Source organism: Hemicordylus capensis, chromosome 5 (genome assembly GCF_027244095.1).
Source record: "Hemicordylus capensis ecotype Gifberg chromosome 5, rHemCap1.1.pri, whole genome shotgun sequence".
Classification (NCBI taxonomy): domain Eukaryota; kingdom Metazoa; phylum Chordata; class Lepidosauria; order Squamata; family Cordylidae; genus Hemicordylus; species Hemicordylus capensis.
This window is the reverse complement of record NC_069661.1, coordinates 122691151-122702383: the sequence shown is the minus strand read 5'-3', so window position 1 is coordinate 122702383 and position 11233 is coordinate 122691151.

Below are 11233 nucleotides of genomic sequence, written 5' to 3'. Positions count from 1 at the left end.
AAAAAATCAAATTGCTTGCTTTTAAGAGCCAAATGGGTTAAATCTTGAATCCAAACAATAGCACATAGGTTAATATTCTTGAAACCTCACACCTTGGGTGTCCAGTGGAGCGGGATGGGGAGCCCCCCGCCGCCGATTGAGCCAGTCCTTTTGCATTCAATAGAGCTTACTCCCTGGTGAGTATAGGGTTGTAGGCTTTGCACTGCAAACCCCGCCCCACCCTGGAAAAAAGTCCTGATGACATCCATGCCTCACATATCAGTGCAGCTCAGTTAGAATTGCTCAAGATATCCATTTTCTGAAACAAGTTTGCCTCCAATGCTTTTTAAAAAAAAAAAACATATCACAGTTTCGGGGGTGGGGGGTGGGATACATTTTACATTTCATTCTGCGGTTCTTTGATTTGGAGCAGGTTAGTTCCCTGATTAGGATTTTGTTTTTAGAAGGTGCAGTTGGCTGGAAGGATAAGCAGCTTCTGATCAGTCCACAGAAGCCCAGCCCATTTGCTTTTGTAAAGACCCCCTCATAGAGATGTCCAATTTCTGCAGATTTTGAAGCCATGTGGGGAGGAACACAAGTTTCTGCTGTTTTTTAAAATTGAAATTTTGGGGGAGGGGGGTTTGAAATATATATAATGCCTTCTACTATTTAAACTGATTTTACTGTTTTAAAGACACAAAATGAACTATGTACAGTGTATTTAGCACATATTATTTTCCTTTTAAAAAAAAAAATTTAAAAAAGGAATTCATACTTCTGCATTTTGGAAGTATACCAAACAATAATTACAGCTATATCTAGTGTTTGAGATCAGCCTGCAAACTGCTACAATCTGAGGCCAGGGCCGGATTAACATAGTAGCAAATGTAGCATTTGCTATGGGCCCCGCGTTTTCTAGGGCCCCGCACGCCTGGCTTGAACGTCTGCCCCTTCTTTTGCTCTCTATTTGGTGCTCTCTGCTGACTCTCCCCATTGCCTGCTGCTGCCCATTCTCTCGCCTCGCTCGAGGGCATTTAAGCAAGGTCTTCCTGGCACCATGGTGTTGATTGGGTTATCTATTATGTTAAGCAGCACAGGAGGGAGCAGTAAGAACAACAATAGGAACAGATCACTTGCAAAGGGGTCTCAAAGATAACTTAATTGCCAGGGAGTTGGTCTTTATTTGTTTAAACTGTAAAAGTTTTTAAAAACATACACAGAGAGAGTAAAAGAAATAAAAGCAGTTTAGATTAAAAAACAACTAACTATTAATGCCGAGCGGAAGAAAGGAAGCTAAAGAAGATGCTAGGTGAATGTTGCCAGCGTTTTCCGACTGACTGGGAGAGGGTAAAGATAAACAATGAGAACGTGTACCTTTAAGAGGAAAAAGAAAGCCGGAAGTAACTCAGATGCATGGCAAGAGGAGTCTCAAAGTTCAGTGAATCAATTGAGGGGAGCTTATATCACGGTCTTGTTGAGTAAGGTCATTTATATCCTCCTTTAGTATCTAGTGCAGTTGGGAGGGAATTTGTGATCATTGCTTTTCAAGGAACTGCCAGATTTAAGGTGAACTCCTTTCCTCTCCTCTAGAACTGAAATAACTACTGCTGCGTTGCCAAATTCATTAGCTTTACATTGGGATGCCCTTTGAAATTGTCCAAAGATAAACCTAAACCTAAACACAATTACTAGAGAGTAAGGCTCATTGAGTTCAGTGGGACTTACTTCTGAGTAAACATGCTTAGGGTTGCACTGAATGATTTGTTCATTTCCTCCTTTTAAGCATTTTAGTGTAATTTAGATTGAAAGAGGCTGTAGCTCCTGCCAAAAGATTGTCTTTTGGATACTTCTGTTTTCATGGAAGTTGCTAATGCACCTCATCATAATCATATTCATTTGCAATGCATCAACTATTTTAAATATACATCTGCTTTCCTGTCAGGCTTGCACAAGAGGTTAAACATATATTCTTAATATTGTCAAATGGCCCTTTTAATGTGATGGCTGCTGGGATCCAATATGTTCTGCACACATTGGAATCAAACACCCACTGTTGTGTGCCAAAATTGCTAATAGGTTCAGATTTCTCAAAGTACAGAATTCCTGAGAACCTTTTAATTTAAACATTCAGAGTTTTGTTCCCCACCCCCTTTCTCTTTGTGAAAATAACTCCAAAGGAGAACCCATGGTCAGGAGTCACAAAAGTGTGTGTGTGGTGTGTGTGTGTGTTTTGCAAAGTTTGTTGACTGGCTGGCTCAGCTAAGTGGAGGCATGGGGTGGTTGGTGGGGGGGCACTAGGCAAATGAAAAAATTGAATTACTTTACTATGCAAGTAAATAATTTATGTTTTAATATTTATGTGCATTTTTTTAAATTTGGGGCCCCTTCATAACATATGCTACAGGCCCCACACTAGCTTAATCCAGCCCTGTCTGAGGCATCTGAATAGGTTCCTTCTGAGACTTTGTTACCCACAACAAGCCTCTTGCAGCATCTGCCCTCTTTGACTTTCCTTTAACTCTCTCCACACAAGCAAGCAGGGAGGATGAAACATGGAGAATATCTCCAAGATGAACAGGGACAAGATCAAGAAGACAGTACCTCCACCGTTCTCCAAAGAGGAAGGCATGCACCAATTAACCAATAAAGAAGGGTCCTAGAAAGCAGGGCTTTAAAAAAAATGTGCATCCAGACACAAAACATGCAGTTCTGAGAGAGAGAGAGAGAGAGAGAGAGAGAGAGAGAGAGAAAGAACGCACAGTTGTGCAGTTCAAAAATTTGTCATGGAAAACATGTATTATGTTAGATGATGTAAAAAGTGACTGACAATGAGAAAAGTAAAGTGTGTAGTCCAGGCTCCCCTAGAACCCAGATCCCGATCAAGCATACCCATTTCTCCTCCCCTTGCCAAAGATGCTTCCAGTAGATGCCTCTACTACTCCGCACAGAGTCTTCACTGATGAATATAACACCCTTCTGCAATAGTGCAGTCAAATTCTCAATTCTGAGGATTTTTTGTCACTCTGTGTAGACTACCATGTCGTGGAATGTGAGTCTAGGCGACAATGTATATGTATGCACAGACAAGGAAAATGCATATGTATGTGTCATGGCACATATTATGTGTATAAATTTAACTCACGTGCCATTGTGCATTTCTAATTTTCCTTTTAAAAAGCCCTGCTAGGAAGGACTAGAGGTGTATCTAGGGAAAATAGTGCCTAGGGCAAGCACTGAAATTGCGCCCCCTGTCCAAACATCTGACACCCATCTTTCAGATAACTTTACCATAATATCAGCTGAAAAACACAAGTCAAGCTCATTAATCTTTTAATATTTCAAAAACTATTTAGCTGTGGACGTAGCCAGACCAAAAAATGCTGGAAAACTACAAATTTCAGTATGCTGGGGCTCATGAAATAGCCAAATACTATGTGGAGGTGTACTTGGAAAACTAAACAGAAGTGCCTGTCTAATTCTCTACTATGCATTGTAGCATCACTATTACATAAGTTTTAAAAATAAATGGAGAATTTGACTTTTCCCAGATACTCTGAATATAATTAAAGGATATGCAGAGTAACCTGTATCACGGCTTGAAATATATTCTAGTATTTCAGAAAGACAGTTAAAATGAGAGAAAGCGAGCAAGAAACTCCCAGTGGGCCTTAATACTAAGGATTTCATGCTGATTCAAAGACAAACTCACCATTAATTGCCATGTTATTAAGACATCACATTTAACTCACTTATCACAAGAAGCAAAGTAAGAGCAAATGAATACAATCCTAGCTCATAAGCTTCAGCTCAGTATTCACAAGCCCTGATTCTCTGTACATAGTGCCAAACTGAATATGTGTACAGTGACATATTATATTAATTTTTAATTCCCCCCCCGTAGCCTCTTCGGGGGGCTTCCTAAAGGCCAGGGGGGTCTGCAAATGTTCCACCTCCCCCAGTTGGCCTCTAGGGCTTCGCAGGGACCATTTTAGCATGTGCAGTGACAATTTTTTAAAATATTTTTTTTTTAAAAAAAAGACTGCTGAAAACAAAATGGCCACTGTGCATGCTCAAATGGCCTCTGCGAGGCCTGGCATGGCCTAGGGCCTCACAGAGGCCATTTGAGCATGCACAGTGGACATTTTGTTCTCGGTGGCCATTTTAAAAATTTATTAATTTTTAGAAATGGCGCCCCCCCTTCAAGTGGTGCCTGGGGCACGTGCCCTGCCTGCCCCACCCTAGATATGCCCCTGCTTGTATCAGTGTGTTTCTCTTGTGAAGATGACAATGTTCCTGTGATGGGCAAAGGCCAAAATGCATCTGGGATTTGAGACTGATATATAACTCTATGTTATACAGAATTAGAATTATCCAACATTTTTCATTGTCTTACATAAAAACATCTTCATATTACATAGTTATAATGTGAGGAGTAGTAGACATGTTAGACAGCATTTTGAAAAAGCAATGGAAAAGCAAACTATACCTTATAAAACTTGTAATGCATCATTGTAAGAAAGAGAGAAGATATTTCATAGGAAACATTTTCAATTTTTCTATTTCTGACCCTGGGCAAGAAATATGAGAAAAAACATATTTAACTGATACAGTCCCACCCCGCTCTGTTCAATGCAGTCAACCCAGGAATGTAGCAAGGTTGGTGGGCCCTGGGAGAAAAAGTTCTGGAACTCACAACTCATAATGTTTCTCCTCACATCCTCAACAATTCCCCCACTAATATTTCTGAAAGCAAAGTTCATGAGAACACTGATTTACCTCTGCAATTCAATGTAGTTAACAGTATGAAGCCAACACACTTGGCACATTAATGCTCCTACTGCTATTAACCACACTGAAATAATGTGATGTTGTCCCAGTCATAAAATGTTTCTATGTATGGGTGATTTGTACAGCATCCTCAGGAACAGAGCTAAGGGTGTGACTCATGAGGGCCAGTGGAAGGGGCTAAAATTAGGGCAGAACAGGTAGTGTGACTTATGGATTTCATTAAACCTCCCCCCGACACACACACACACACTCCCCCATAATAGAGCACTTTCTGATCACCAATACATAGTACATTGCACTATGTACTATGTACCCAAATATCAACTACGTGCACCCTCTTTCCCGAGTCAGTGCAATGTATAATGAGTACATTTATTTGTGAAGGTGTAAATTTCAGTTCCCAGCTCCCTTGAGAAATCGATAATGCTGGGAAAAGTTGAAGGAAAGAGAAGAAGGCAAGACCAGCAGCAAGGTTTTTGGACTTGATTGTGACAGCAATGGCTGCACCACTGAGAGACCTTAAAGACCAAGTTGAAGACAGATCATCCTGCAGAGAATCTATCTATGTGGTCGCTAAGAGTTAATACCAACTTGATGGCACTTAATCAATCAATCAAATTTCAGTTGAAGTTTACTGAGTTTTCAGTAAAGTGATGGTGCTTAAAATTTCATGCATACTCTAAAAAGCATGGAATAGGGTGTCCATTTTCAGTTCTGTGTCATATAAGTGGTAAAGTCTATACAGTCTCACCAATTATGAATTAGGCTCCATGTACCCACACTTTACCTTGGCCTCAAAGTGCCAATGGTCTCCTAGACTGTTGTTTAAAGCTAGTAGCTGAGTTCACAAGCAGAAATTCACTTTCCAGAACTTTCCAGGACTGTCACTTGCCCCTCCAAGAACATTCAGAACATTCAGTGGGTAAAATTGCTGAGCTGCACCCTTAGTTGATTTTACCTTGTTATTATGGGAGCTTCAGTGGCTAATAACTCAGGAAATACTGGATGGATTTAAAAACAACAACACAGGATTATGTTTCAGCATATACCTGCTTTTTTTAAAGAGGCAGTTAAAAGGGCATTAAAAAATTATATGATGACAACCCCCCCCAAAAAAAAACCCCAAAAAACCCCATAGCCATCACAATTTCTAGAGCAGAAGGGTCAGTTTTAAAACTTCTGCCTCTCAAATATTTTACATCAGACCTGCACTAGATTTGCAAGGGTAGTGTTGCTTTTCACCTTACTGATGTCTAGGCATTCAGTGTGAAACTTTCAGGCAGACTGGATAGACAGTGTTGATTTTATGACCAATAGTAAGTATGTTTAGGGCTTGTAATGGTTGAATATTGAAATAACTCAATATCTTAATTATACTGGTACTACTGTGCCAGTATAACTATGGGTGTCTGTATCTCCACCGTGTTGTGATGGCAAATGTTGCTGAGGACTAATGGGGGACACTCTGTGCTTTCCTGCTGTTTGCTTAGGACTTTAAAAGGATGCCATGAAATTCCTTCCCCTCCTCCCAGTTTCCTACTGATGGGATTGAGAGAAAGGAACAGCTGATGGGTTCCTGTTGAAGTAGAAGGAAGTGGAGTGCAGAAAGTGAGAAGATAAAGATCTGAGGACAAAACTGGATGAGATAAGAGATCTATGCTCAGATTTCCCATACTAATTTTATTTTCAAAGCAGCTGAGTTGGAGGGACAATTGCATCAGGATTGCAGCACTGGTGAGGGTGTATGTAATCTTTTTCTCCTATGCCATTTTCTCAGTCTAAATCACTGCCTAAGCAGTTACTTGCCCCATTAGGGAGAACTTAAGAGAAGTGAGAGAGGCTAGAATCAGAGGAAAATTATAATAGAACGAAGTAAAAACCAACAGGAGAAAGGCTATGAATGCCAGGAAAGGGTCTCCTCTAACTCTATCTTCTTGTTTTCTGAATTGTTCTTGCAATAACTACTGTAAGATACATCCAGAAAATCTGATATAGTGTGTAAAGGTGTTTCTTGGGCTCATATAACTATTGTGAACTCCATCAAGAAAACATGAAGCAAGTGGCAAGTGAGGTGGGGGTTTGCTTTCCTAGTCTCAAAAAATGATTGTGGCATACATCAAAAAGCATTTAGTTTTCACTTCTGCTTTGATCTTATTGGAAAATATGTGGCATTTATAATGACATTCAAGACATATGTAACCATGAACACACTGCCTTCATATTTTCACTAAAACTGGAATTTATCATAGCTTGAAGTAATATCTTGACCTTTTCACCATGATTTCAATGTTCTTTTTATCAATAATAATTATTTATGCCTCAAGTTACATGAAATATTAATTTTCTTGCAAACCAGGTCAGAGTTACTGTGGGGGCACTTGCACATGATTTGGGCTCCTACTTGTTGCAGACTGCATGTGTATGCATAGAATTTTTCCCTTGAATGTTTCCCAGTGAGTATGCACAGAATGTAATCCCTAGATTAAAAGATGGCAAACAACATACAAGCTTTAATCAATCAAAAAAGCTGTTTATTGCTGACATATACAAGGCAATGCTACACATTTCTGCAATTATGTGAGTCATGATATATAGAGACAGTCCTAATTTATTACAGCCTACTACAGGATGATGCTTAATGATCAACAGAATGAAACCAACAGAAGAGCAAGAGATACATGGCAGAAATAGTATAGCATTAAAATTTTGGAGCTAACATTAGTCCTATGACAGCATATGAGAGCTGGTGTTGTATAGTGGCTGAGAATGAGAGTTGTGATATGGGAAGGTGTCCATTCAAATTTCAAAGGTGTCAGTTTAAATTTCACCTCAGCCAGTAACTCATCAGATGACCTCAGGCAAGCTACTATATCTCAGTCTTAGTCTCCCCTAAGACTGCAATATAGGAATGGTTTGATTTGATTCAATTCAGTTCCATTCCATTTATTATGGTCTACAACCAGCTATGGGCATAATGTTTGACTTTAAACCTATAAGGTATCTTTCAACAGACACACCCCACCACCACCAATTAAAAAAATCCCATGTACGTGTTTAAATGTGGTGTCACTGTTGTTCATGGATAGGGCAGTCACTTCATTCACATGCCACTCAGTGAAATCCTTTGCAAATTGCTACATTAGACGCATTAACTCTGTCACACACACTTAGACATCCTTTTCACTGCAGCCAACAAAGCTAGTCCCCTTCAGGCAGATTACTCTAGTGTGGGACTGCTCTTTATGTACTCTTGCAGAATGGTGCACATACATTAACCGTTTTCTTATCAGAGAGGGCTGGTGGGAGAGCATTATGTAATTACTCCAGCATTGTTACTAGCTCTCTCTTTTGTCTTCCAGACTCAGTTCAAAGTGTTTATTATAATCCAGCCCAGTGTGACCAGAAATGGTGCACTAAGGTCTATCTTCCATTCCTGGGTCAATAGGGCCAAGGGTGGAACTTAAGTGGTGAGCCTCCATGGCTGGGCATTCTCATGACCAAACTGACTTCACTTATAATATGAAGGACCTGCCCAAGGTCCTTATTTTGCCCTCTTGTTCTATTCCCTCCTCCTTTGGTCTCTATGGAACTTTGCACCCAGTGTTGGATGATCACAGGGATGAATAAGTCAATCATTGATGAAGTCTAGCCTCTGGGACACCTTAGTCTCAACTCACAAAGAACTTCTTCAATGGCCCATAAATTGACCATTAGTGGTACTGCTTCTGGGATGATCTTTAGCTTAAACTTAGCCAACTAGGCATGCCAAATTTGGTAAGCCATGCAGCACTCCACAAACTGTTGCATTTCTATTTGTTCATCTACTTAGATCCTGATAGCATTCCTAGACCATCACCCAGCAGCTTCCTGGAGCTTCTGTGTCAGGAACAGGGGCAGTTCATCTTGAGACCCCTGTCTCCCTAAGGAAAAACACTGCTTGCATGCAGAAAGTTCCAAGTTCCATCCCTGGCATCTCCAGATAGGGATGAGAAGATAGGCATCTCCTCTCCAGATAGGGCTCCAGATAGGACTCCTGCCTGTATCCTTGGAGAAGTCACTGCCAGTCTATGTAGACAATGCTGAACTAGATAGACCAATAGTCTAGCTCGGTATATGGCAGTTTCCTATGTTTCTAAACAACTTGCAGTATAATTTCAAAGATATATTAACAAGAGCTCACAGTAAACCATCTGCTCATGTCCAGTGAGCTGAACAGCCAGGTAAAGTGTCATTGATCCATTTGAATTCAATGGCAATCTGTTCAAATGTTATCAGGAATACCTCAGTGTCATCATCTAGACATGCTGCTGTGGCATCTTATAGGTCTGAGCCTCTCTTAGTGATTGTGGTATATGATTTGTGATGCTCCAAGGCTTATTCCAGGGTGCAAACCATTCAGTTCCTTATTCCTAAATGTTGGCCTGGATTCAACAGGCACTACGCAAAACTGAAGCTTTGGATCAGAGATCTGCTATTACCCATTTCAAATGGGACAGTCTCCAAGGGGTGGGGGTGTATGCTTTAGTATTCCTCAGAGTTTATTCCAGGGTGCAATTTCTCCAGTTTCTTTCTCACAGATATATTGGTAAGCAAAGATTATAAACAGCATCACAGTGACTTGCACAACGATGAAGTGTTAGGCTAAAGATGACACACAGAGTACGTTATGCTGGTTGAAGGTGATCTCTGATTTGAGATGACCCGAAGTTTATTTCTAGATACAAGTCTCCAGTTTTCCTATTCTTAGTCATAAACATATTGGCAAAGAAATAATATCCCTGGGGAGATGACATCACTCTTGTACAAACATCAAGCTTTGGATTGGACAGTACGCTAGAGCATCTTGGAGAATCATTTTTTGGTGGCAAGGGTTTATAATTGAAGAGGTCTATGGTTTATTTTAGGGAGCAAAACTCAATTCCTTCTTCCTAAATATTTTCCAGTAGCATCCCATGTTAATATGCATTGTGAAACAAAATTAAGCTTTGAGCTAGAGATGATGCTGATTTGGGGGTATCATAGGTGTAGGTATGATCTGCAGTAGCCCAGTGCTCATTTTGGGTGCAGGAATTGATGCACATACATCCATTATTTAGGCTGCTACTGCAGCCCAGTGAGAACCAGAAACCAAATTCAACCTTGTGTTCAGTGTTCCCTCTAAGATGCACGCATGTGTGTGCGCTCACACATTTTCTTTATGTATGCTCAATTAATTTTAAACCCCACTCAGGTTGAATCAGGAAGGCCCCATTTTAAATGCATGTGCACACACACACACACACACACACACACACACACACACTACCTTGAGACTGCCACCCAGAATGAAACACATTCTGCACAGAGATGAAAAAAATTAGAGAGAATACTGCTTGTGTTGTGCCAAGAGGAAAAATTATTCTGAGCCCTCACAAAATGCAACATTTAGCAGCTGGAGGAAAGTCCTAAGAGGTGCACATGCACATGCACACACGCGCACACACAGGTTTCAGCTTGGTTCAAGTTTGGTCAAGGGAACCCTTGCTTATGCACAGCACAGACACATACAGTAGACAAACTTCATAAATGAATAAGCCACATCTCTAGGATTCTCTTAACTGGCATCTAAAGGCTGAGTTTAAACTTCCAGACACAAGCTAAATCTACCACATTTGCATCCTAGTCTACCTCAGGGGTGGAAGGACAATAGAGCAAGAGGGGGATGGCCCTCCCTTGGCCGCTAGAGTTTGGGGGAGCTGCCAAAGCATCTCCTTGCCCTCAGCCAGGCACCTACTTGCCCCTTCCCACACCCAGGGAGTGTGAGGCACACCCCTCTTTTCCCCAGCCAGTGTTTCATTGAAATGTTGGCTGGGCTGGAATAAGTCCTGTCTGTCAGTGTTTCAATAGAACACTGACTGGGGAGGATGGGAGAAGGTCTCAATGGACCCTCTCCTGGCCAGTAGCCATAGCTCGTGCATCTGACATCAGATGTAGGGGGTGTGACCAATACCTGGACAGGGCCAGTCTGCAGTTTCCCCAGCCAGTGTTTTGTGGACTCACTGACTAGGAGCTCCTTTCCTTGCCTCTTCATGGAGGCAGGGAAAGGAGCTCCCAGTCAGTGATTCAACAAGCCACTGACTGGGGAAACTCTGCAGGGGCTGGAACATAGGAAGCTGCCTTCTACCGAGTCAAACCATTGGTCCATCTAGCTCAGTATTGTCTATACAGACTGGCAGTGGCTTCTCCAAGGTTGCAGGCAGGAATCTCTCTCAGCCCTATCTTGGAGATGCCAGGGAGGGAACTTGGAACCTTCTCACTGGCTCCATCTTGGGTACTGGCCACACTCCCTGTGTCTGATGTCAGACACAGGAGGCATGGGTTGAGGCACAAAGTGTGCATGATTAAAAATCAAAAGGGTTGGGGGAGTCACTGGCAAGATTGTGTCCTCTGGCCACAGGTAAGCTCCCTATGCCCCTGGTCTCTCTTC